Consider the following 27,597-nt stretch of genomic DNA (forward strand, 5'->3'; position numbering starts at 1 on the left):
GAGCTCAATTTGACCGTAAGTGTGCTTAACTCTACTACTGATGACCATTCTACTCCATTATTCTGCTCTTCACATCTATTTTAATTCTTTCTATGTTTATTGAGTTCTGACTGTTATAAAATATTGTGCTTTGGGGGCTAGGTGCTTGTGACTCATTAAATAAGAATTCTTCCAGTCTAGTCTGGAAGATAAGATGTATCCATAAGTACAATATAGGTTAGAAAAGCTGAAGTGCCTTAGAGGACCAGTAAGTTCTATAGTTGCTCAGAATTGGGAAGAATGTTTCCAACCTACCTCTTTACAAGCAGAACCCATCCCATTAGATTTTCATGTATGTTGTAGTCACAAGTTTGAATGTTGACTATTGGGTTGCATAAATGCTTAACAAAAGCCTAGTCATTCCAGGCTTTTAGGAATTAAAGGAGATAGCCTCCATCTTGCCTGAAATGTCTCTTTCAAGCCACTTACAAGTCTATTTCACCTACAATCCCAAGGCAACTCAGTCCCAACAATTCTCCACCACTGGTCTTAGGAAAGTTTATGAGGAGGCCAGAAATACTAGAGATATAGAAAGGAAGGAACAGGAAGAAAAGTGATCGACAGATATTTTATTAATAGAATGAATTCTATACTAACTTTTCAGATTTGAAAGGTGTCGTAGATTGGGAAACCCAGAGGCAGACCCCTGGACAAGGATTCATGTGAAAGTGCCCCAGAAGAACCTAGTATGAGAGAGGGAAGCAGACCAGGGACGGGGAGGGAACCAAGCAAGGTGATATTTTAGGCAAGATACCAGTCTCAGCCTGATTCTTCAGGGGAGCTCTAGAGTGCAGGCATCTCAAGAGTTTGTTCAGACTTGAAACAATGTTGCTTTCATGCTCCTGCATGCATCAGGCATTGGTTAAGGGCCAGGGGGCGATGAGGTGGTAGAAGGTAAACTCCCAGGCAGCCCCTGTGGTCCATGGGCTGTCCTCAGAAGGGAACCAAGGAGAAGTAGAGGCTCACGGAAGCTGAGGGAGGGATGGAGCCTGGGCAGAGCATCAACAGTGCCCCTGTGAAAAAGGGTCTGCACTACATCTGTAAGTCAAGTTCAGGAATTCTGTCAGCTTGTAGCCATTCCTAGGGAAACTAAGAGTCCCTTCTCGGTTTACAGGTGAGGAAACTGAGGCACAGATTGGTTAATGCATTTGCCCAGAGTTATGTAAACTAATTTGTGACAGGATTATAATTTTGGGTTCCTAAATTCAAGTCCAAGACTCTTTCAACTACATCTCACCATCTCACTTCCTTGCAATGACCACAGCCCTTAAAGCTCAAAGAAGCACTTGCCAACACGGTAGGTCATATTTTTAACAGCAGGTACATCACTCTCTGCCAGAGTCTGGCTTCCTTTAAGCCCAGCATCCATCCTTGCATGCAGGCCCCTCTGGTCCCATAGAGCAGCCCAGTAGAAAACAGACTGATCCCCTTGACAGCAGACCCAGCAGTCATCTGGAAGACTTATCTGGGTAGTTAAGGAGACCTTGGCGCCTGAAGAAGGCACTCAGAAGATGACAGGCTGAATAGTCTGACAAATTTTTATTGCCCCCAAATCTCCAGTCCCGTAAGTCATGAAATAAATCTCAGCCCACATCAAATAAATGATTGTCTGTTTAAGAAGGAATGGGTGGATGAAGCGAAGAGCGCACAACATGCTCTTCTTTCCCTCAGCTCCATATCAGGGATTCTTCCATCCAGGACTTCGCCTAACCCTTCCCAACACCAAATCTCCCCTGCCAACTCCCCTGATAGATAGCCGGTGCAAAGAACAGAGAACAACCAGGGGTTAAGCCCGCTTTTGAAGAAATGTGAGGACAACCAGGCAGGAGGAAAGAAATGCTGAAAGATGAGAAAGCTCTCATGCTTGCTGGTTGGGCAGATGAAGTGACTAGCAATTCCTTAGAGCACTAAAGATTTATCAGCATAAGGGGAAAAAAAATCAATTGGCCAGATAATCTTAAAAGAAGGAAGGAGAAAAAAATAATGCAGTGACTAAGGGGATGGGAAAGGAAATTTTAAGATGTCTTCTCTGGTCTGCCATGGCACAGTCTTGTGCTTCCTTCATCCTTGCATTTAACAGACTGAATTGTAATTGTCCATTTGCTTATCTGTTTCCCTGGCCACAAATGCCTTGTTCCTGATGACAAGGACTCTTTTTCATTCACCCTTGATGTATGCCAGGCCTCGCATGATGTCTAGGACATAGCAGATCCTCATTATATATTTGTTGAATGACTAAGAAAAAAAATGAATCAACTGGCACTTTTTAAAGGCCAATGTTGACCAAGGCACAGTGCTAGACACTTGACCTCCTTGAGTCATATCAAACTCTCAACAATGAGATAGATTTTATCATGGTCATTTTGCAGATATGAAAATTGAAATTCAGAGAAGTTAACAACTTTCTTGGGGCCAGACAGCTAATAAATGGAAGATCTGGGATTCGGAGTAAGGTCTCTCTGACTCCAACGTCTATGGTTTTGTTGGATTTACTATTTATTTATAGACAATTCTTTATGATGTGAGGTCTGACTGCCCATTCTGAGGATGACCTATTATCTTCCCTCTCTGTACTGCCCACCATCTTGTCATTACATTCTTTGCCTACACTTCTTCCATTTGGTACACTGGAGAAAGAAAAAAGATGAAATCCAAGCCAACCCATTAATTACACTTGTCAAGCTCTTCTCTGGGTGTTTCATTTGTGTATGGTTTCTCCTCCACTATAGGCTGTAAACTCCTTGGGGGCAAAAGTCACATTTTGTGCATCTCTGACCACTCCTCCCTCAGGCACTTATAGGTATGATTTAGGTCATAGGCGGTCATGTCACCACGGTTGGCGTCACAGCAGAGGGTGGCAGAATGAGCGCACCAGGGACTCAGGGGGCTGTGGCACATACATGGGAGGTGCACAGGAACTGCCTTTGAAAGCCCCACTGAAAACAGAGTCACTCCATCAGTTGTACACAAAACGGACTGGTTCTGAAAGGGCAAATGGGATATAAATGGAGAGGAGGGGAGAGCATGGTATATACATAGTTTCTCGAAAAGCTGGAGCACAGTGGAGTCAGCCGGTCTGTCTCTAACTCCCTCTCCTCTCTGGGCAGCCAGATAGTATCGGCATGAAGAGTGTTTTTTTTTTTCAGTATGCCCTGCCTTCCTCCTGTGATCTTGAGTGAACTTTCCCAGCCTGATACTTCCCAACAGCAAAAGGAATGCTGAGGCCAGCCCAATTCTCTGACCCAGAACTCCTGGGAACCCCTTGCCAGTCTTTGATGTACCTGTTACCTCATAGGGCTACTCAGGTGCTGGGATAGGGGGCTCCTGTGAAGATCAAGAAGTGCTGAATTAAGCTTATTGGTAGCACTGCACCTGAACACTGGTCTGCTGAAGGGCCATCCATCTCACGGGGCTGAAGGGATAGAGCATGATTAATGCAGCTGGTTAGCGGGCTGGTCTGCCTCTGCCCATCTCCTCCTCTGGATGCAGTTTGAAGAATTCATTAGGAGAGGGGCAGCAGGGAAGGGGGAGGGCTGTGCCGTCCTAATCTAACCCCCTCCCCCTCCTGCAGTTTGGCTTCCTTAACCAAGATGGTCAAGGTTGATCAGGGTCCAGTAGGTCTTCATGGTGGGCACAAGAGATAATCAGCCTTGGTGTACCATTCCCAAACCAATTAGTAAGGTTAAAAGCTTTTCAATGCTTCTATTAACTGGAAAATAAAATAATGAAAATAAAAAAGGTCTTGGTCCTCTATGCTGACCCTGCTGGAATTTTCTCTGGCTGTTCCGTGAGAGAGTCTGCAGTCTAGCCACATGGACACTGGAGTAGGTAACTTTTCAGTGCAGTGTGGTGAGTGCAGGGCACAGAGTGTGCTGGGAGGCCAGAGGAAGGGCTTACCCACCCTGTCTGGGTCTCCTGGAGGAGCAAACAGGAGCTGGGCTGCTTTGAGTGTGCCCCACACCTCACCACTCCCGGGTGCTAAGTCCAGAGTGATCCTCACAGACTGCCAAGCCGCTCCCACCCCGATTTAACCCCTGGGATGTGGGCTCTGTGCACACTGGCTATTACATAACAGTTAGAATCACTCTTCGTTGTCACCCTGGCATTCTTTTGTTTGAATTCTTTGAAGCATCATTTTAGAATTCTGTAGAATTCTAACTCTTCCTGCCCCTACTGGTGTCAATTTATTAATTGCTACAGTGACTGCCAAGAAGTGGGAGAAATTAGCAACCATCTCCCAACTCAAAAAAAAAAAAATCATGTATTAATGATTAGGCCCTCTTTTTAAGTTTTTTATAAATTCGGACTGACCCCTCCCTATTTCCTTTGGGAGCAGGAGTGTCCGGGTTCGAAGCAAACTCATTTTATTGATTTCTCAGGTTGGAAAGCTTGACACCAACCAAGGCAGGAGCCCGGTTATCTCGATGCTTTATGTACAGCATAGATACAGGAAGCAGGAAAGATGAGAAAAAAGGTTTCTGTCGCTGGAGCAAGAAGATTTATACTTTAGTGCCAGGTCTCCAGCATATCGCTGGTGGATCCTGGGTAAATCACTTTTGTTACCTACCACACTAAAACAGACAAACAACACCCATTTACTGACACCAACTTCTATTACCACACTATTTCTTGTCCTCTCAGGACTAGTGCACGTAATTTTCACCATTTCTTTATTTCATTATTTATGTATTCATTTATTCTTCCCTCATTCCAGGATGGCTTTGAGAAAGCTGACAAAAGAAAAACAGGAAGAGGAAGAAGAGGTTGAGTGAAAATATATGACAGGGAAGATTAGTCCCTTCAAATATGTGCCATAAGCTTCTCTTTATTGGAAATAGGCTGTGTGTTAGTCTCAGAGCTTTCTAGTGGCCAAATGAAGTTATGTGACCTGGAAGGGAAAAGCATCCCAATCATTCTGAAAAAAAAAAAAATGTTCTTTTTTCTCCTTCTGAGAACTAACAGAGATTTCTTTCTTGGATCCTAATAAAAGAGCACTGGGAGATATAGCAGCTGACATCCTCCACATCATCAAGATGCCAGCAATTTCTTCAGACTGTTACTTGTATTATTCCTCATTACAACAGGAGGACATAGGGTCAGCAGGGATACCCTAGCAGGGGTCAGTGAAAGATACCCTACAGTTAGAAATCAAAACAATGTGCTGCATGTATGTATCGCTCTGCGTTAGGCTAGACCTGATCAACTTGACATTCTTGAGACAAGTCGTTCTCAAAGTAGCTCTGAACCTACAGCATCAGTCTCACATGGGAACTTACTAGAAGTGCAAATTTTTGAGCTCCCCCCAGAATCAGAAACTGAATCAGAAACTGGAGGTGGGGCCAGGGAATCTAGGCTTTTGGGTTTTTTTAAAGATTTATTTATTTGGGGGGGTGGATGAGGGGGGAGGGGCAAATGGAGAGGGAGTGAGAGTCCTAAGCAGACTCCACGCTGAGTATGCAGCCCATGGTGGGGCTCCATCTCATGGCCCTGAGATCACAACCCTGAGATGAAACCAAGAGTTGTCAAAGGCTTAAACAACTGGGCCACCCAGGTGCTCCCAGGAAATCTGGGTTTTAAAAAAGCCTTGATGCAGTGCCAGGACCAGTGATACAGGGAGGATGGACTAGATTGCGTGACCTTCCAACAATTACACTCCTTTTTGCCTTTGATCTTTTGATTAGAATTGGGCAGCAGGTAGTTTGAGGATTATTTATTTATTTATTTATTTATTTATTTGCAAGAGCCTGGAGAGCAAATAATTAGGTTATTAATTAAAAGCAGATCCATAAACTTTCAAAACCCCTCAGAGGAAAGTCTGCTTGACCTCCTCCCTCTTCTGCTCGCTGTATCTCCCCAGAGGTCCTCAGACCTCCCTGCTTTGTGCAGAAGGGGTGCCCAGGGAAGGCCAGCAGGGAAACTGAGTGTCTCCTCCCAAGACAGCTTCACTCCAAGTTGTGCTCTTCTCCCTGGCTCCTTTCAAACTGTTCTTACATGTTTTAGATGTATATTTGTTCTTTCTTTCCCACTGCCCCTCCCAGCTCTAAAATCCTATCATTATTCCATTTTATAGGAATAGAGTAAGAAAGAGCCCTAAAGCTGAAAAGGACTATTGAGATAATGTGTAACAACCTCCTCATTTTACAGATCACAAGCGAATTGATGGCAGGAACAATTTCCTTGTGTATCTCTTAGCTCAATACGAGGCACACAACAGGTTCTTGGTGACTCTCAGCTGAATCTGCTCGTTGACTGTATGTATAGCTTCATAGTTTTCACATGCTGTATAGCATTGGATCCCCATTAATGCTCAGGAAATATTACTATCCCCATTTTCAGGCCAAGAAACTCAAGTTTGAGTGGCTGGATGTTTACTCAGTTTTCACAGCTTTTAATATTCCAGATCCAAACTGGAATCTAAGCCTCTTGACTTTCAATGCTCTTACCTTTTCCCCTCTGCCATGTGACATCTCCCCATAGTGCCTGAAACCCTGCTGGTGACACACTCTCCCCACCCTCAGACACATAAACATGCATCCAACTGAATGTAAACAGTGGTCAGCTCCGGTCAACTCTAGGAGACAAATTCAAGGGCCTCGGTGTCTTCAGCGACTCAAGATTGACTGCATGACCTTGCCAAAGCTCAGCTCTCTGCAGAGAGAACTTAGGAAGGGGTGGTTTTTACCAGACTCCTCTGAGAGCTGTAGCTACTGGACTACCAAAATCAGCTAAACACAAATTGAAGATAAGGGGGATAAAGGCATTTCTGTATTTTCATGTTTCATATCTGTAGACATTTCTCTGCACACATATAAATATGGGTAAATATGTAGAGACTGCATGTCATTTCTAATATAGGCAAAGTGATTTGATCTGATCAGCAAAATTAATCTAAATGAGCGCTGCATAAGGTAGCAGAAAGAGGACAGCAAGATGTCAGATTAAGAAAATGCAAGAAATTGTTTCAATCAAGACCACAGCACAGACTCAGAATCTCCTTTGTTACATACGTTTTTGATCCAGTACCTGCATCTGAGTGAATTGTCTTGTCTCCCGACACCTGCCCCCCACCCCCCCCCCGGCCGTTTTTGGTCCAGGTTAGCATTTTCTGTGACCTTCTCAAAGTTTTGTAAGGCTGCTGGTAGCACATAGGGTGCTTCTGTAAAAAAATTAAGAAAAGACACTCCTTTCTCCAGGCAGATCAGCCCCAACTGGGGAGCATGCCTTAGAGGGTGGAGCATGAACTGAATTTCAATTCCTACTCACCTATCTGGTGGCAGCTCTTGTGCAGGACACAACCAACTCAACCCTATACGGCAGCCCTGTCTTTATGTGCAAGCCCTGTGTGGACTACAGCTGTGGAGTCACCAGGTCCAATAAGGTCAGAACTGGGAGTGCAGCTCACGTATGGACACAAATAGAAGCCTTACTTTCTGCTAAGCCAAATCACCTTTAAATCAAATTGATGCTGGTAGCCAAGGACAACATACAAGACTGTGTTTACAGAACTATCCCACATTCACTGAAAGATCATTTTTTCCCAACCCTTTTATTTTATAAGACATCTCATTAGGCAAGTCCAGATTGCTACTAATAATACTAACGATTCTACTAGTGATAGCTAACATTTAATGCTTACTATATATGCCAATCATTATTCTAAATACCACAGGTATTAATTCATGTAATTGTCACAACGTCTCTAGAGGGTAGTTGGTATTATTATCCCCATTGTACAGATGTAGGAAAGGTAAGTCATCTGCTCAAGGTCACGGCAAATAAGTGGTAAGGCTAGGGATTACAACCGGAGTCCAGCTCCAGAGTCTGTGCTATTGAGCACTAGGATACCTCTGTAAAATGCTGAAACATAAAGGATGCCAGGATAGGTAGGCCCATAGTCAAATGGAAGTCCTACAAGGGATTCTGTATCACCTGGCCCAGCCCTCCACCCTCCTGGCGAAGCAGCCCAAGCACGCAAGCCTGGGTCAACCTATCCAGGCTAAGGTGTTGCCTCCTCTCTGAATGGTACCAGCCTCTTGCCATGAATCCAAACCGCCCTTGCTATCTGGGAAGTGTGTTTTCTGGTTTCAAGTAGGACAGACAGCATTTGTGAGAACAGCACCAGGTGGCAGGGAACCCGCCCCTTAGGACCTAGAAGGCTGAGCTGTTCTCAGACCCCATTTCCCCACCTGGGTCGCACCGGAGCCGGAGGAGGAGGAGGAGGAGGAGGAGGAGGAGGAGGAGGAGGAGGAGGAGGAGGAGGAGGAGGAGGAAGAAAGACACGTATCCGGCCAGCGCAAGGGTGGGCCAGGCCCATTACCACCCATGCGCGGCAGGTGCACAGCCACGCGCCGGCTGAGACCCGATTAATCCCATGAGCCGCTCAGCCGCACACGGGAACTACAGACCCCCAAGCCCTCACGTTTTCGCGTAAAGCTCTGATGGTCTGCTTCCGTTGCCGTGGCAACACCAACAGCTCCTCAGAGCCCTCTTAAGTACCTGAGGTGAAAGCAAAAGGGGCATGTTTGCCTTGGCAGGTCACTGTGTGGTTGGCCCCAGGGGTGTTGTGACATCTCCGTCAGGCAAAACTCGGAGCGCGAACGGGAGGAGCAATGACCCAGGCCCTACTGGAGCTGGTGGAGTTCAGAAAGACTCCGCCCGAGCCTCTGAGCCAGCCCCCCACCGTTTCCCAGTCCCGCGCTGGCTCCTCCTCCCTCCTGCTCCGCGACCCACTTCCCAGGGGTGGAGTTGGAGACCACTATGCAGTTGCTCGTTGTGTAACCTCGGGGAAGCCCTTTAGCTCCTATAAGGTTGGAGACACCAAAGAGTTCAGGATGCATCAGGTTTCCGGGCTCATCTCCTCTCTGTCCAATAACACTTACGGTGCTGTGTGTCTGCCCACCTGGAGGTTACAGTTCCTCAGAACGTTCTAGAAAATGGGAAGATTTGTCCCAGAGTGACAAAGTGATGCCACTGAGTGGTTGGTTGCCTGGATTAATGGGTCTTATTCAGAACTTGGCTGTTTCAGTGTCTTCCCTTAGGGTGGATAATATGTGGACACCACTTTACTAAAATCTCAGGACTAAAGTCATACGGTAACGCATATTCTGTCCTTGTATGACAGACTTGGAAACTAAATGCAGAGTCCATACTTTTTAAAAAATGGATCTCTATTCATTTTGGCCTAGAGTTTTAGACCCTCACAATCTTTTAAAATTTCATTTCTAACAGTCACCATGCCCTGGTTCATATCTGCCTGCTCATGCCGAAGTCCTTCAAGGCTCACTAAAACCCATAACTGTATTTCATTAGCATGAATTCATGCAGTGTTTAATATAACCTTTATTTGTGTCCCATGAAAAATAGCAACACTAATTCCAGTGAGTTGGTTTGTTTTTATTTTTTCAGTGATGTAACTAATGAAGTGATCTTGACCAAGTCACATAACCTTGTTTGGCTTTTAGTTTTGATGGATTCTCTATAAATAATAGTTTAATTGAATTGAGGTAAGGAATTGCACTAAATGAGGTCTACAGTGAAATCACCAGTAAGAAAACACCTTGCATTTGCATGGTGTTACTTTCTTAGAGACCTTCCTACATGTGGCCTCCACAAAGTGTTACTATCGTTCCTAACTATGCATGGTGTTCACCCCAAGCAAGGATGTTGTATACCACCTTATATACACTGTGCCCTTGGGTAATAGGCTTGTAACAATTACTGGATGATGATAAATGTGAGGTCCAGAAGAGATGACCAAAGATGATCTGCTTTCTTGAGAACTCCTTGAAAAGTTGGATGTAAAGACCCTAGCCAACCCAACGGTCAGTTCAATTTTTCCTGACACTCCTATCTGTTCTTTTGTGAGGACATCTATTTCTACTTAGAACAGAAATGAGAATTCTGAACCTAGAGGAATAATGTTACTGCAGAAGTTAATAGTTGCCATTCTTATCAAAATTCATCATCCCCCCCCCACCCCACCCCACACTCCCATCTACTTTCCTTTGGGGTCAGGCCAGTTGGCTCTGGAGGTCAGTGCATCACAGCTAATTTACGACACTCCCAACACACCCCTCAGCAAGATTTTGACCTTGGTTTCCCAAACAGGCCTATGCCCCCACCAAAACCAACACCAGGTATAAATATTCCACTATTACATTTGAAAATGAGCTCCAGTGTCTCAAAAGTAAAGGAGAGCCTCTGAAAATTCAGCTCTTGGGTATAATGGAAACCTTAGCACAGCCAAGTGCAGCTGGACGTCTGGAGACTGAAGTAGCATTCACGCATTCAGTAATACTCAATGCCTCCTCTGTCCGCAGTACCCCCAAACAGGTTCCAGATGGGAGGACCCAGACATGGGTTCCCTTTGCGTGAGCCTCTGAAAGCCATGCAAGGACATGTGGGGAACAAAGTCGCTGCTGACATCCCCTAGGAGACACTGTTCCTCATATGAAGCTCCATCTGGCATTCTAGAGACCAGAGCTCCATTTCCAGCCTGGTGGGGACTTGGCCTGGGATTATGGGCAGTTTGGCTCATCTCCGCCCCGCCCAAGGGAACCTTGTACCTTGGGGATAATCTCTCTTGTCATTACCTGACTCACATGGAGGTTGAGAGGATTTAATGAGATAATGTTTGTAAAGCTTTTTGAGCTCCTCAGAAGAATAAATGGTACAATAGAAATGCAAAACATCATCATTATAGTGATCACAGAAGCATTCACTCTAGTTACAGGTGAAGGGGAGAAACCCTGATTCCATTATAATTTCCTCTTTCTGAGAGCTGATAACATTCTGAAATATGCTTCCCTTTTCCAACTGAAATTCTCTACCTTTATAATCCGCTCAGAGGTAAAATGTTTGGGAAAAATTTTAAGAAATTTCTCTTTAGTCTCCTTTGAGAAGGAAGAACATTAAGTAAGCACACTTTGCCTGCTTACAAAAGAGCTGTTTTGACCAAAATCATTCAAAAAGGCTGAGCTTTATGACTTCAAATTTAGCTGGTCTTTAGTCCCCACTAAGATAAATGGAGCAGTGTTAAATCTGGAAGGGGAAAATTGGTTTGGCAAGGTTCGAATGTTCGAAGCTGCCATTCCTGGGTTGCTGAACAGAGGCCAATTTTTCCATATAACGAAATTGTTTCTTTCTAGAGAAATTATTCCAGCAGTTTTTCCCACACTGGAAAATGAGGTTTGTTATTTTGACAATAATTCATCCTTCCAGTTTACAAAGATCGTTGATTTTCAGGAGACTTTTAAAGTCCTTTTTCTCATGTAGCAGAGAAGTCCTTGAGTAGCAGAGAAGATGTTAGAACTCACTGTAGGTATACACTGTAGGTATCTCAAACTGAAATGATTCTGGGGGCTGGGCAGGCAATATAATGGAGAGAAGCAGGCCCAGCATCATGACAACCAAGTGTGGCCTCCAAAGAGGAGGAACATCTTTTTCCTTGTACTCTTTTATGTTCTTGACTGGGGCCCTGCAAACTAAACTGACAAAAAACAGATTAAGAAGAGGAAAACCAACCAAAGTTTATTAACACACCCACGACTCATGTACAAGGGAGGATTCGGTGAGGAGTAGCTCACAGGGGTAGTTAGAACTGGGGGCTTCTATAGCATCTTAAAGAAGAAAAATAATTTTGTAGAGAAGTGACAAGACAAAAGAAAAGGGGTTTAGGCTTTTAGGGGTGGCACACTGTGGGGAGGTAAATATATGGGGGAAGCTAATGGAAGGTAAGGGTTAGTTAGTAAAGTATGTTTGGGTAGACTCTTTCCTGGTACGGGCTAGTCTCTGGTCATAAGGCTGTTCTCCCTTTCCTGCTATGGGAAGTGTGCAGGGGGCTACCTTCCCAAGGGGAATTTATATTCTGCTTTTAGGCAGCTAGGGGGAGAGCAGAGAGCTCAGCCCATGTCTGCTTTTTCTCAGTTGCATTCAGTTTAAAACAATCCTTGTGTCAGAGGGGCATATTTCAGTGTGGCATATTCTGAACCTCTTCACCTCCATGCTGGGGGGAGGTAGGAATTGGAGGTCCTCATGGGGCACTGGAGAACCTGCCCGAAGGACCTGCCATTCCTCAGCTCCAGTGACCTCTTGCAGCACTGAAACACCATTTCAGATTTCTACCAGTTTTGCAAGGGAAGCCAAAAATCAATAATTCTATAAACCATCTCCCAATTTTAAATGTTGTTCACAAATTCTTTTCTTTCCCCCTTTTTAACACTGTGTAGCCAAACCAAACATCTAGCCATGGGATATTATTTTCAATCTTCTATTTAAACTAGGTGAATTTTCCAACTACAGTTGAGGGGGGTGGGTTTTTCTGTATAAGACCCATAGATTCTTAGGATGACAGAAGAATCATAGTATCCTGATAATTTCCCCGTCCCCATCTTGGTGTTTCTCTTCCTCTTCTGTGGGCTGTTTAATTTCTCTCTCTGTGCCTCAGTCCCTTGTTTATAAAATCAGTGTAACAAGAGCACTTGCCTCAAAGGGATGTTGTAATAAATGAGAGGATATATGTAAAAGGCTAGGGCCCTGCCATGTCATAGGCACTCAGGAAACCCTATCCTTTATTACTGTTTCATTTTTTATTTTTATTTTTTTAGATTTATTTATTTATTTGAGAGAGTGGGGGCAGGGCAGCAGGAGGGGCAGAGAGAGAATCTCAAGCAGACTCTCCACTGAGCACAGAGCCTGATTTGGGGCTCCATCTCATGACCCTGAGATCATGATCTGAACTGAAACCAGGAGTGGATGCTTAACCGACTGAGCCACCCAGGCGCCCCTATTGTTTCATTTTTTAACCAGTGGGACCAAGGCTTGGGAATCAAGTTCACTGTCCTTGTCTGTAACAACACTGTGTCCTCTGCTTAATTCACCTTAGTCCAGTCCAATCCAAAAATTCTGTGGGCTCACTACAAACTAAAGGCAGAGAGGGCCGGACAGACTTTTGAAAGCCAGCACTCTCGGGACATGGAAGAGAGGACGTAGGGGGAAGACCAGCCAAGTCAGTGCAAGAGTGCTCTGATTTCACGCTCACAGTTGTCTTCTGAAGGGGGCGTGAGAAGTTCTGCTTCTGTACACATTTATTTCCTAAAATGTAATCTTTGATACTAAACTCTTGCTGCAGGTGAGGCATGGGCTGGGGAGAGAGCTCTGAGACAAGGCTTAATCTGGGTTCCAGTTTAGATATGTGTTTCAGTTTCTTTTGTGTTTGCTTTTGTGGCTCATTTATAAAGTGAAGCGATCGGCCTAGACAACCTCTAAGCCTCATTCAGACTTCTTGTGTTTTTTTTTTTTAATTTTTATTGTTATGTTAATCACCATACATTACATCATTAGTTTTTGATGTAGTGTTCCATGATTCATTGTTTGTGCATAACACCCAGTGCTCCACACAGAACGTGCACTCTTTAATACCCATCACCAGGCTAACCCCTCCCCCCCCCCAGAACCCTCAGTTTGTTTTTCAGAGTCCATCATCTCATGGTTCATCTCCCCCTCCGATTTACCCCCCTTCATTCTTCCTCTCCTGCTATCTTCTTCTTCTTCTTCTTCTTTTTTCTTAACATATATTGCATTATTTGTTTCAGAGGTACAGATCTGTGATTCAACAGTCTTGCACAATTCACAGCACTCACCATAGCACATACCCTCCCCAATGTCTATCACCCAGCAAACCCATCCCTCCCACTCCACCCCCACTCCAGCAACCCTCAGTTTGTTTCCTGAGATTAAGAATTCCTCATATCAGTGAGGTCATATGATACATGTCTTTCTCTGATTGACTTATTTCACTCAGCATAACACCCTCCAGTTCCATCCATGTCATTGCAAATGGCAAGATCTCATTCCTTTTGATGGCTGCATAATATTCCATTGTGTATATATACTACTTCTTCTATATCCATTCAACTGTCGATGGACATCTTTGCTCTTTCCACAGTTTGGCTATTGTAGACATTGCTGCTATAAACATTGGGGTGCACGTACCCCTTCAGATCCCTACATTTGTATCTTTGGGGTAAATACCCAGTAGTGCAATTGCTGGATCATAGGGTAGCTCTATTTCCAACTGTTTGAGGAACCTCCATACTGTTTTCCAGAGTGGTTGCACCAGCTTTCATTCCCACCAACAGTGTAGGAGGGCTCCCCTTTCTCGACATCCCCGCCAACATCTGTCATTTCCTGACTTGTTAATTTTAGCCATTCTGACTGGTGTGAGATGGTATCTCATTGAGGTTTTGATTTGGATTTCCCTGATGCCGAGTGATGTTGAGCACTTTTTCATATGTCTGTTGGCCATTTGGATGTTTTCTTTGGAAAAATGTCTGTTCATGTCTTCTGCCCATGTCTTGATTGGATTATTTGTTCTTTGGGTGTTGAGTTTGATAAGTTCTTTATAAATTTTGGATACTAGCCTTTTATCTGATATGTCATTTACAAATATTTTCTCCCATTCTGTAGGTTGTCTTTTGGTTTTGTGGACTGTTTCTTTTGCTGTGCAAAAGCTTTTTATCTTGATGAAATCCCAATAGTTCATTTTTGCCCTTGCTTCCCTTGCCTTTGGCAATGTTTCTAGGAAGAAGTTGCTGTAGCTGAGGTCAAAGAGGTTGTTGCCTGTGTTCTCCTTTAGGATTTTGATGGACTCCTGTCTCACGTTTAGGTCTTTCAACCATTGGAGTCTATTTTTGTGTGTGGTGTAAGGAAATGGTCCAGTTTCATTCTTCTGCATGTGGCTGTCCAATTTTCCCAACACCATTTGTTGAAGAGACTGTCTTTTTGCCATTGGACATTCTTTCCTGCTTTGTCAGAGATAAGTTGACCATAGAGTTGAGGGTCCATTTCTGGGCTCTCTATTCTGTTCCATTGATCTATGTGTCTGTTTTTGTGCCAGTACCATACTGTCTTGATGATGACAGCTTTGTAAAAGACCTGGAAGTCTGGAATTGTGATGCCACCAGCTTTGCTTTTCTTTTTCAACATTCCTCTGGCTATTTGGGGTCTCTACTGGTTCCATACAAATTTTAGGATTATTTGTTCCATTTCTTTGAAAAAAGTGGATGGTATTTTGATGGGGATTGCATTGAATGTGTAGATTGCTCTAGATAGCATTGACATCTTTACAATATTTGTTCTTCCAATCCATGAGCATGGAACGTTTTTCCATTTCTTTGTGTCTTCCTCAATTTCTTTCATTAGTATTTTATAGCTTTCTGAGTACAGATCCTTTGCCTCTTTGGTTAGATTGATTCCTAGGTATCTTATGGTTTTGGGTGCAATTGTAAATGGGATCAATTCCTTAATTTCTCTCTCTTCTGTCTTGTTGTTGGTGTATAGGAATGCCACTGATTTCTGTGTATTGATTTTATATCCTGCCACTTGACTGAATTCCTGTATGAGTCCTAGCAGTTTTGGGATGGAGTCTTTTGGGTTTTCCACATAAAGTATCATCTCATCTGCAAAGAGTGAGAGTTTGACTTCCTCTTTGCCGATTTGGATGCCTTTGATTTCTTTTTGTTGTCTGATTGCTGTGCCTAGGACTTCTAATACTATGTTGAATAGCAGTGGTGAGAATGGACATCCCTGCCACATTCCTGACCTCAGTGGGAAAGCTCTGTTTTTCCCCACTGAGAATGATATTCACTGTAGGTTTTTCATAGATGGCTTTTATGATATTGAGATATGTACCCTCTATCCCTATGCTCTGAAGAGTTTTGATCAAGAAAGGATGCTGTACTTTGTCAAATGCTTTCTCTGCAGCTCTTGAGAGGATCATATGATTCTTGTTCTTTCTTTTGTTAATGTATTGTATCACGTTGATTGATTTGCGGATGTTGAACCAACCTTGCGGCCCAGGGATAAATCCCACTTGGTCATGGTGAAGAATCCTTTTAATGTACTGTTGGATCCCATTGGCTAGTATTTTGGTGAGAATTTTTGCATCCATGTTCATCAAGGATATTGGTCTGTAATTCTCCTTTTTGATGGGGTCTTGTTTTGGTTTTGGGATCAAGGTAATGCGGGCCTCATAAAATGAGTTTGGAAGTTTTCCTTCCATTTCTATTTTTTGTAACAGTTTCAGAAGAATAGGTATTAATTCTTTAAATGTTTGGTAGAATTCCCCTGGGAAGCCATCTGGCCCTGGGCTTTTGTTTGTTGGGAGATTTTTGATGACTGCTTCAATTTTCTTACTGGTTATTGGTCTGTTCAGGTTTTCTATTTCTTCCTGGTTCAATTTTGGTAGTTGATACATCTCTAGGAATGCATCCTTTTCTTCCAGGTTATCTAATTTGCTGGCATAGAGTTGCTCATAATATGTTATGATTTTTTGTATTTCTTTGGTGTTGGTTGTGATCTCTCCTCTTTCATTCATGATTTTGTTGATTTGGGTCATTTCCCTTTTCTTTTTGATAGGTCTGGCCAGGGGTTTATCAATCTTGTTAATTCTTTCAGAGAACCAGTTCCTAGTTTCATTGATCTGTTCTACTGTTCTTTTGGTTTCTATTTCATTGATTTCTGCTCTGATCTTTATTATTTCTCTTCTGCTGGGTTTAGGGTTTCTGTGCTGTTTTATCTCTAGCTCCTTTAGGTATAGGGTTAGGTTGTGTATTTGAGACCTTTCTTGTTCCTTGAGAAAGGCTTGTATTGCTATATACTTTCCTCCCAGGACTGCCTTTGCTGCATCCCAAAGATTTTGAACAGTTGTGTTTTCATTTTCATTTGTTTCCATGAATTTTTTTAATTCGTCTTTAATTTCCTGGTTGGCCCATTCATTCTTTAGTAGGATGCTCTGTAGCCTCCATGTATTTGAGTTCTTTCTGACTTTCCTCTTGTGATTGAGTTCTAGTTTCAAAGCATTGTGGTCTGAAAATATGCAGGGAATAATCCCAGTCTTTTGGTACCGGTTGAGACCTGATTTGTGACCTAGGATGTGATCTATTCTGGAGAATGTTCCATGGGCACTAGAGAAGAATGTGTATTCCATTGCTTTGGGATGGAATGTTCTGAATATGTCTGTGAGGTCCATTTGGTCCAGTGTGTCATTTAAATTCTTTATTTCCTTGTTGATCTTTTGCTTAGATGATCTATCCATTTCAGTCAGGGGGGTGTTAAAGTCCTCCACTATTATTGTATTGTTGTCAATGTGTTTCTTAGCTTTTGTTATTAATTGGCTTATATAATTGGCTGCTCCCATGTTAGGGGCATAAATATTTACAATTGTTAGATCTTCTTGGTGGATAGACCCTTTAAGTAGGATATAGTGTCCTACCTCTTCTTTTATTACAGTCTTTGTTTTAAAATCTAATTTGTCTGATATAAGGATTGCCACCCCAGCTTTCTTTTGGTGTCCATTAGCATGGTAAATGGTTTTCCACCCCCTCACTTTCAATCTGGGGGTGTCTTTGGGTCTAAAATGAGTCTCTTGCAGACAGCATATTGATGGGTCTTGTTTTTTTAATCCAATCTGAAAGCTGTGTCTTTTGATTGGGGCATTTAGCCGATTTACATTCAGCGTAACTATTGAAAGATATGAATTTAGTGCCATTGTACTGCCTGTAAGGTGACTGTGACTGTATATTGTCTGTGTTCCTTTCTGGTCTATGCTGCTTTTAGGCTCTCTCTTTGCTTAGAGGACCCCTTTCAATAGTTCTTGTAGGGCTGGTTTCGTGTTTGCAAATTCCTTTAGTTTTTGTTTGTCCTGGAAGCTTTTTATCTCTCCTTCTATTTTCAATGACAGCCTAGCTGGATATAGTATTCTTGGCTGCACTAAACAGTGCTCTAAAGATATCATGGCAGTCCTTTCTGGCCTGCCAGGTCTCTGTGGATAGGTCTGTTGCCAATCTAATGTTTCTACCATTATAGGTTACATATCTCTTCTCCCGAGCTGCTTTCAAGATTTTCTGTTTGTCTCTGAGATTCGTAAGTTTTACTATTAGATGTCGGGGTGTTCACCTATTTTTATTGATTTTAAGAGGGGTTCTCTGTGCCTCCTGGATTTTGATGCCTGTTTCCTTTCCCACATTAGGGAAGTTCTCTGCTATAATTTGCTCCAATATACCTTCTGTCCCTCTCTCTCTTTCTTCTTCTTCTGGGATCCCAATTATTCTGATGTTGTTTCATCTTATCGTATCCCTTATCTCTTGAATTCTGCCCTTGTGATCCAGTAGTTGTTTATCTCTCTTTTTCTCAGCTTATTTTCTATCATTTGGTCATCTATATCACTGATTCTCTCTTCTGCCTCATTTATCCTAGCAGTTAGTGCCCCCATTTTTGATTGCACCTCATTAATAGCCTTTTTGATTTCGACTTGGTTAGAGTTTAGTTCTTCTATTTCTCCAGAAAGGGTTTCTCTAATAACTTCCATGCTTTTTTCAAGCCCAGCTAGTATCTTTAAAATCATGATTCTGAACTCTAGGTCCGACATTGTACTAATGTCCTTATTGAGTGGTCTCTGGCAGATGGTACTACCTCTTGTTCTTTTTGTTGAGGTGATTTTTTTCATCTTGTCATTTTGTCCAGAGGAGAATAGAAGAATGAGAGAACAAAATGCTAACAGGTTAACAACATCCCCAGAAAATATACTCTAAAGAAATCAGAAAAGACCTGAAACCAGGGTAAAAGAAAGGGAAAGAAAGAAAAAAGAAAGAGAAAAAAAAAAAGAAAAAGATAAAAACAAACAAAAACAGAACAAAACAAAAAAAACAGAATATGATCAAATATGATCAGGCTGGTGCATAGATCAGTGCCACACACTAGATTTTAGGTGTATTTTGGTCTGTTAGAAGTAAGTGCCTCCTAAAATTTTAAAGAAAGACTTATATATGTACAAAATAAGGATTGATATGATAAAGTGATGGAATATGACTGTAAAAATGAAAATTATAAAAAAATTTTAAAAAGGAATTGATCAGAAGTTGTTTGAAAAAATAAAGAAGAGGATTAAAAAAAAGGAAAGAATGAAAAAATGAAAAAATTAACTTTGAAAGACTAATGAATCATGGTAAAAAAGCCATGAATTCTATGTGCAGTATTCCCCTAGCGCTGGAGTTCTGCTGTTCTCATTGATCGGTAAACTTGGTCTTGGCTGGCTGTTCGTGCTGATCTTCTGGGGGAGGGGCCTGTTGCCGTGGTTCCCAAATGTCTTTGCTGGAGGCAGAATTGCCCCACCCTTGCCAGGTCCAGGCTAAGTAATCAGCTCGGGTTTGCTCTCGGGAGCTTTTGTTCCCTGCAAGCTTTCCGTACAACGTTAGAGGATGAGAGTGAAAATGGCGGCCTCCCAATCTCCGCCCAGGAGGAGCACAGAACTCGGGGCCCTGCTTCTCAGTGCACCCCGAGAAAAGCAGTCGGTCACTCCTGTCTCCCCAGTCTCCCGCCGCACTCCGTGCTCACCCGGCCTGTGACCGAGCGTTTCTATCTCTGGCACCCGACCCCATATGGAGTCTCCAAACCCAGCAGATCCCTGGGGTGTGCTCCCGCGCCGCTCCTCCTGGGGGAGGGAGGGGAGTTTCCCCGGATCTGCTGCTCGTTGGGTCCCTGCTGGAGGAGCAGTGGCCCGACTATCACTGATCACAGTTTATGGAAACCCCGAGCTAAGAGCTTGCTCCTCGCTCCGTCTCTGCAGCCAGCTTCCTCGCTTCGATACCTGGGAGCTCTGCTGCACTCAGGCAACTCCGGTCTTTCTGTGACCCCAAGGGTCCTGAGACCACACTGTCCCACGAGGGTTCCACCCCCTGCTAGCCACTGGAGTGACGTCCCTCAGCGGAGCTGACTTCGAAAAGTTCCGATTTTATGCTCCGCGGCTCTAGCATTTGCCAGAAGCGGCTGACGGAGGCCCCCTCCCCCGCCACGTATCCTCCCGAATATCGCCTCAGATTCACTTCTCCGCACGTCCTACCTTCCAGAAAGTGGTCGCTTTTCTGTTCAGGGAGCTGTTGCTATTCTTTTCTTCGAGCTCCTGTTGAGTTCGTAGGTGTTCAGAATGGTTTGATCCCTATGCAGCTGAATTCCTGAGACCAGACGAAATCCAGGTCTCCTACTCCTCCGTCATTTTGCTCCCCCCCCCCCAAGCCTTCTTGTTTTTTAAGCAGTGCATACAACAAAATCCTTGCCCTCACAGAGCTGACATTTCTGCTTTAATTCTCTGAGTCTGGCTTCTCTGCATCTTCTTCCACGGGACACTTTTCCTACCAGGGCTAAGGCAATTCAAATGCCCATTGTCGATAATCATTTCTATCCTCAAAGAGTTTGCGTCTTACTTGGAAGAGTAATATTATATACCTGAAACAGCAACACAAAAACAGCAGCTAACAAAGAAATGCTTTCGGAGGTAGAAAGGGATGCATAACTTAGAGCAATGGTAAAAAGGGAAAGGTTGCATAATGGGTGGATATCTGAAGGTCAGGACAAAGGAAGGGCGGGGAGGGCATTCCAGGAGGGGACAAAAGCAGGAGCAAAGCCAGGAAGTGGGAGAGCATTTTAAATGTCTAGGAAGACTTTGCTTTTCCTCTATACGGACTGATACATAAAAGCAGAGGAGTGAGGGGGGAAAAATGTCAAAGAGGCATAATTCCTACTGGCCCCGGGATAACATTTCCAATCCCCACCAGGAGGGCTGGACAAGACAGGATACAATGGGCACACTCAGCCCTTCCCTATTTCTTGAGAACGTGTGCCATGGGGCTCAAGGAATTCGGGGAAGATTAAAAAAAAAATTTCACATCAAGAAACAGGAATCCCCTAAGAGGTACTAAAGTCACAGGGAGGGATATGAAAAAAACAGAGCCCCCTCTTTGGCTGGTCTCTCCCCAGATCGTTGTGTTGCTTTAGGGGTGAAGAGTTGCCACTGAAATTAAGTCTAATAAAAGAAATGCTGCTCTGCTGACAGTCCCGAGTTCTGGAGTCATGAAAGTGAAATATTCTGCCTATACTTCATCTGTTCGGGAGGACACTCAGTGCTGCAGAGAGGAACTCAAGGAACATTTTGTTATCACAGAGAAAACAAATGATCCTGGGCCCTACTTGCCATGCAGAAGACACCCACACGTCTCTTCTGTGCAAAGAAGCAGAGGACAAAGGCTGATGAGGACCCCGGGCTTGCCAGGGACAGGATCTGTAAGGGACGGGCTCCTATCAAATGAAATGCAATTTTATTGATTTCTGTTCAACCAGGAAAGGGAGTGCACTGATAAGGGAATTGACAGCCAATCACGCAATGCCAGTTCCTGAAACTTGTAACTCCTAAAGCTTGGGCTGATGGAGGTGCTGAGTTTCCTTCATTAGACTCTATTTTTGCAGGAGCTGTTTGCCCATGGCACTGTTTGGTAGACATCAGGAGGGCCCGACATAGAGGGTTCTCTATATTCTCATTGCAGTTTGAGGGGCAAACTGTTGGCATAGGTTGGGTCAGGTTGGTGCATACTCTCTGACTTGTCTCCATTTTCCACCTTGATATGGGGCTTGGTTCACAAGGACAGTGTGAACAGTGTGAAGGGCTAGGTTGGAGGGTGGGGGCTGACTCTAGTTCTGCCATGACCTCTAGCAGCACCCTCCACCCAGCTGTCACAAATAAAGCCACTAAATAAAAGTACAATGCTGGGGCACCCAGGTGGCTCAGTCGGTTAAACATCTGACTCCTGGTTTCGGCTCAGGTCATGATCTTAGGGTCGTGAGATGGAGCCCTGCATCAGGCTCCATGCTCAGCAGGGAGTCGGCTTGGGATTCTCTCCCTTTCCCTCTGCCACTACTTCTGCCTCTGCTCTTTCTTTCTCTTAAGTAAAATAAATAAATAGATTCTTGAAAAAAATTAAAAAATAAAATGGTTTCTCTGCAAATACTTTGAGTTTCAAGAATGAGTCCCCACACATGCTGCTTTGCAATCACATTGCTACCTTTAATTCCTTCCCATAGGGAAATTCTGCCTCTCTCAATACTCTTTAAAAGAGATTCAACAGGTGGTGTCAAGGGAGAACCACAGTCAGAAAGATACAATGAATAGATGCTTCCTTTCCACTGTGGCCAAGGACAACATGGGTGTGTCTTCCCGAAACTACATAGGTAGATACCTACTAACCATCAGCCAGAAGCTCCCAGAAGAGTAAATACTCTCCCTGTTTGTTTGGCCATTAACGAGGAGCAGGCAGGAGGGAAGGAAAAGGTGAAAGTTTAAAAATCACACCCCACCTGAAACTAACAGGATTTTTTTCCCCCCCAATCTGGAAGACGAAGCACAGAGAGAAAGAGAGGCTGGGCTCTCCTTGGGCTCTGGCCCAGAGCTGGAACCTTGAGAGAGCCACTTAACCTTGGTGAACTTCAGTTGCCTCATCTGTAACACACATGAGGCTCTACACAGAATGATGGTTAATAGCAAAGTGAAACAACGATGTAAAGGGCAACAGTGGTCAACCCTCAGGAAAGTGCTGCCCAGATGATGGGCAGAGAGTGAGCAAGAAGACCACCTCATGTAGTCCAGCTGGGAGAGTGAGAGCATCCCCACCTCCTCCAGTCAAGCATCCCTCAGTCAGGTTCCCCCAGGGGCACACTTCCCTACGTGTTGTGTCATCCAATGGGTGCCATTAATAATCACACCAGCAACATATACACACACTGGCCCTGGCCCAGACAGCCCGAGATAGATTTGGGAACTCCTTAACTATCTATCACTGCAAACCAGTGAAGGGAAATACTGGCTGCCTGGAGTCAGGGAGGTGCACTGAGCCTGGAGGACAGTCTCACTACAGCAGGTGTCTTGGTACCGAGGAGGGCCGAGAGCATCTCTGCAGGCTGAGGCCATATCTGGGGTATAGACATACCTTGAGCACACCCAGGGTCAAGGCACCTTCAGAGGGACCAGAGGATCTACCTTGCTCCAGCCTGGTTCCTGAGCTCATCATCCCTGCAGAAGCTAGAAAATCTCCCAGACTCTTTCTCACTTTCTTGCCCATTTCCTCTTCTGCAGGAAACAGAGGACTTGCGCTTCTGAGGACTTTTCTCTCTTGACCAAATCTCAGGAATTACAATGGACAACGCATTGTCCTGGGCACTGAGGGACCCAGGGGGAAGTATAAGTACAAATTCTGCCTTCATGTTGCAGACAACTGGGGCCAGGAATGGGGAGATTGGAGACGAGGGGCTTTGTGGTTGAAGGACTAGAGAATGTGAGAGAGCTCCGTACGATATTCTCACACACTGTACCCACAATACGTGCTCAGGGGCCATTATATAGGCTTCAGAGGGGCGAGCCTCCATGAGCATGGAAGGAGTGATTGATATGTCCCGAAGAAGGTGAGACTTCCATACACTTAGCCCACGGTGAGACCTGGGGAGGTAGAGAAGGCAGGCCGGGAGGGTACCCCAGGCAGAATAAAGGCCAGGAGCCCAGCCACAGTTCTGGGGACTTGCAGGGTCCATGGGAAGAAAATGAAGGTGCACTTTCCTCTTCTTCTACCTTGTTGACTCAAACACATTTTCCCTTTGTATACTTCAATAAGTTGAGAAAAATAGAATAAACAAAAGAAGAGAACAGTTCTCTTTTTGCCTTACTGCCTTACTTTTATTTTTTTATTTGTTGTGCATTAAAAAAAAAAAAGGAAAGTCTTCTCGTGTAGTTTTTTCTTAGAAGATTCCATTTACTCTTGGCCTTGGAGGACATGAAGGGATTTTATTCCACTTGGGCATGGGAAATGTGGAGGCAGAATGTGGGTTCTCTTTGTCTTCCCTGGGCTGGGTCAGTTGGAGCTGGCCAGTTTGAGGCCAGGATCCTGGTCATATGTTTCAGTTTGCCTCTAAGAGGTTTGTCTGGTTCTGGACTTCAAGAAAAAGTGATGGGTTTAGACTAGACAAGCTTCAATATCAATCCCAGCATTAAGGTCAATGACTTCATTCATTCAACATTCATTCATCATTCAGTAAGTGTTTTCTGAGTATCTACTGCATGCCACACTTTGGAACCATGAGTATGAACAAGTCATAGTTGTTTCACATACTCTGGAAAAGTTAGTGTATAATAAACACAGCTGCAATGGCCAAAAGGAAAGCTACTGGGAAACAAAGCAAAGATGCAGCTGCCACAGTTTGTCAAGTGATCAGCAGCGGGGGTCAGTGCACAGCCAAAGACTGACCAGAGCATGACAATGAAGCCTGGACCAGGATGGCAGGCCAGAAGGCAGCATGGTCCCAGCAGGTTTCAGGGGCAGGGCCCCCAGCTACAGGTATGGGACAGTGACATGCGAACTTAAGCTACTAAGAAGGTGGCCACGGCAGTCCTCAGACATGGAAAGTAACGTGAGAATCGAGTGACCATTTCCGAAGCACAGTATGGGCGAAGGCAACTAGAAGAAGCCCAGCAACTGGAACGAAGCACAGAAGGACAGTTCTGTGGGGAGGGACCACCCAAGACTGTCAAACTAGAGCAGCTTCAAACCTACTTCAGGTGGGCATGGTCTTAGCTCTTGAGAGCAGCACCACATGGAGAACAAATGCCTCCATCTGAGATAGAGAAACATTGCAGAAACTGGGGCCAGGTAGAGCTTGAGAGGTGTCCCAGCAAATGTGGTAATAATATGGCAACAATAATAACCAGCACCCGAGCGAACAAGGCATGAGTACTTCTAATGGGCTGGGTACTTGTTAATGATTTTATGTGAATTATTTCTTATAAATCTCACAATAACTTTATAAGAAAGATATGATTACCCCCATTTTGCAAGTCAGGAAAAGGAGCCTTCCATAGTTTGAAAAACTGAACATGCCTTGAACTAGTTGGGATCACCTACGTTATGCTGCATAACAAAAATATCCCAAATCACAGTAGGTTAGAAAAACAGAAGTTCATCTCTCAATCATATCGAAGACAGGTCAGCAGGGATTTCTGCTTATCTTGGTCACTTAGAGTCCCAGGCTAAATCAAAATTGACATATGTGTCCTTAATTGTTGTGGTGAGTGGTGGGGAATGTGGTGAATTTTGCACGAGCTTTTAAAGCCCCCTCTTCTACATCACTCCCCTCATACTCATGGCCAAAGCAAGTCACTTGGTCACACCTGACTCCAAAGGCGACTGAGAAGTCCAATTCTACCATGTGTCCAGTTAAAGAATGGAGGTATATATCAATACCCTATTACTGTCCACACAGTAGATGGGGAAACCAAGTTTAAACACAGGTTGACTGACTCCAGAGCCCATGTTCTATTCCCACACTATTCTAGAAGAGAAAGTTGGTCAGCAGGGACAGTCTCCTGCCCCCTTCATGCCCTACCACTCATTGTCCTTGCCAAGCCTCTTCCCCTCCCTTCCCAGGCCTTGGACAAAGAGAGAGGCATGGCGTGAGGTGATTGATGGCTCCCAGCAATAGTCTGGAGAGATTATCTAACAGCATGTGCTAAAGGAGCCATGGCTGGGAGGCTGCTCATAATAGCAATTGAAGTGCTAGTTTCTGCAGAGCTGGGAGTGCCTGGGTCTCAAGGGCTTATTAATCCCACAGCAGTCCTGGGAGGGGTTCATTGCTGCTGTTATTTATACCTTTCTCTGTGCTCATCCAGCAAGGACAGTCAGCTGGGATTATGTTCCAGGGACACAGAGCCCTGGCTGCCTTCCAAGCTAAGGCTGTGGAGGTCTCTTCCTTCTAGGTCAGCTTCTAGGCTGCTTTCATAAAGAAGAGTGAATGGAGGCAGCTATGTCATGGAGATGCAGACATACGCATCCCATCAGAGAGGACGATGTGAAGTCTTGGGATTCTGTGAATTCCCTGAGTGCTAAAATTAAGGGTTACCTCTTCTTGGTCTCCCCTCCCAGTCCAGAGGGACTGACGACACCTTCCTCAACACCACTGTCCTCTTGAAGTCTGTCTCTGCACCCCTTGTTAGTTGCCTGGTTTTCTTTTTTCTTTTTCCGTATGACAGGCCCTGTCTGATGCAATTAAAGTGAGTTTTTCCGAGCGCAGATTATGACACTCAGAGCACTGAGCACATGTAAGGTGTTCAGTCCATGTTTGCAGCCCTGGCTCCTGCTCATCTCTTTGAGCCCACCTGCCACCATTCTTCCTATGCTTTCACACTGTACTCCTGCCAATTGGAATGAAGGGCTCATCTTGCCATTACAACCCTCCTTGTGTGAGCACATACTTTCCTTCCGCCTGGAGTGCCCTTCTCTTCCCCGTTGCCAACTACCCATCCCAGCAAAGTGGATCCATCCCTCCTTATACCAACACTGTCCATTGCATGTAGTTCCATTACAGAAATTGTTATATTTCAATTAGTTGTTACCTGTCTCTTTGTTCCACTGGCCTGAGAACTACTTGAGAAAAGACACATGTCTTATTTATTTTCTGTACCCTTGTGCCTTTACCAACACCTGAACAGGACGAGTAGGAGGTGAATGAGGTGCTTGCCTGGGGCGCAAAACTTAAGGGGGGGGTGCCAAAAAACTCAGTAATCAAAATAAATAATATGTAATGCAATATGTTTAAAAATCAAACTTCATGCAAAAGAATCTGAGATGAAAAAAACATTTAAATTTTAAATAAAGATGGGATCAATAACCATGTCATGCCGGGTCATACTGGAGCCTAAGGCAAAAGGAAAAATCAAAAATACTGATTTGTTTTTATCTGAGGGAGTATGCAAGTGAACAGCTGGAAAAACTTTGCAGATTGAACTGCCAATTACCCAAAGTTTCAGTATTTACTGTTAGAATTACCCTTGTGTCCTTACCAACTCCTTTTTCATTCTATTTTCCGCCTTTGGTGCAATGATAACCATTTTCCAAGATTAGAGAAAAGGAAGACACGCAAAACAATGCCCCAACTCCAGTCAATTAAATGCATTTTGCTCAGTTAGTCAGAGCACCTAGCAGTGGGGCAAAGACTTGAGATCCATCTGTGTGGGCCAGTTGCTTGGTCTGGGTGCAAAAACAAAGAGCCACCTCCACCCCCACCCCTAGCTGGTCACTATGGAAACAGGTCCTTGATCACTGGGGACACTAAGAAACTGGATGTTAGAGCAAATCCATCTCCACCACCGGCAGCACAGAATGTATATCCCTGGGGGAAAAGCTGACATTTTTGGTCAAAATTAGTTTTTTGGGTCTTTTACACATCACTGTTGTCACAGATAAATGCCCAAGAACTGGCCATACAGCCATGTCTGGAGCCACTCTTGTCCTCAGATAAAGGCAGTGTGGGCTATTTGGAAAGGCACTGTGCCCAGGATGAAGAGCTTGGGTTTGGGTCAGGCTCTGCTCTCACTAGTTGTGTGACCCTACCATGCTATTTAGCCATTCTGAGCTTCATGTACAAAAAGAGAGGGTTAATTTCCAAGATTCTGGTTTTCAAACCCTGTGCTATGGGACCCTAAGGGCTATGAGAAGCTCTCTTAGGGACCACTGATAACATCGTAAAGCCCCCCTGCTTTATCCACAGCAGTCCCGCTTTAGTCATTGATTAGAGTCCCGTGTAGTAATTGTTTAAGAAAAGGGGGAGAGTTTCCACTGCTTATTAAACAAAAAGACATACAACACTGGTCTAGATTTAATAATCCTACCAGCTATACTATGTGATGAGTTA

The 27,597-nt window shown here is 44.2% G+C and overlaps 1 protein-coding gene across 5 annotated transcripts in view; it reads left to right on the forward strand.

Moving 5' to 3' along the window:
- The window catches only part of TNR (tenascin R), a 424,235-nt gene that overhangs the window by 127,913 nt on the left and 268,725 nt on the right, over positions 1-27,597 (forward strand). The gene's annotated exons all lie outside the window — the stretch shown is intronic.

The sequence above is a fragment of the Zalophus californianus genome, chromosome 10 (genome assembly GCF_009762305.2).
Source record: "Zalophus californianus isolate mZalCal1 chromosome 10, mZalCal1.pri.v2, whole genome shotgun sequence".
In the NCBI taxonomy this organism is placed as follows: Eukaryota; Metazoa; Chordata; class Mammalia; order Carnivora; family Otariidae; genus Zalophus; species Zalophus californianus.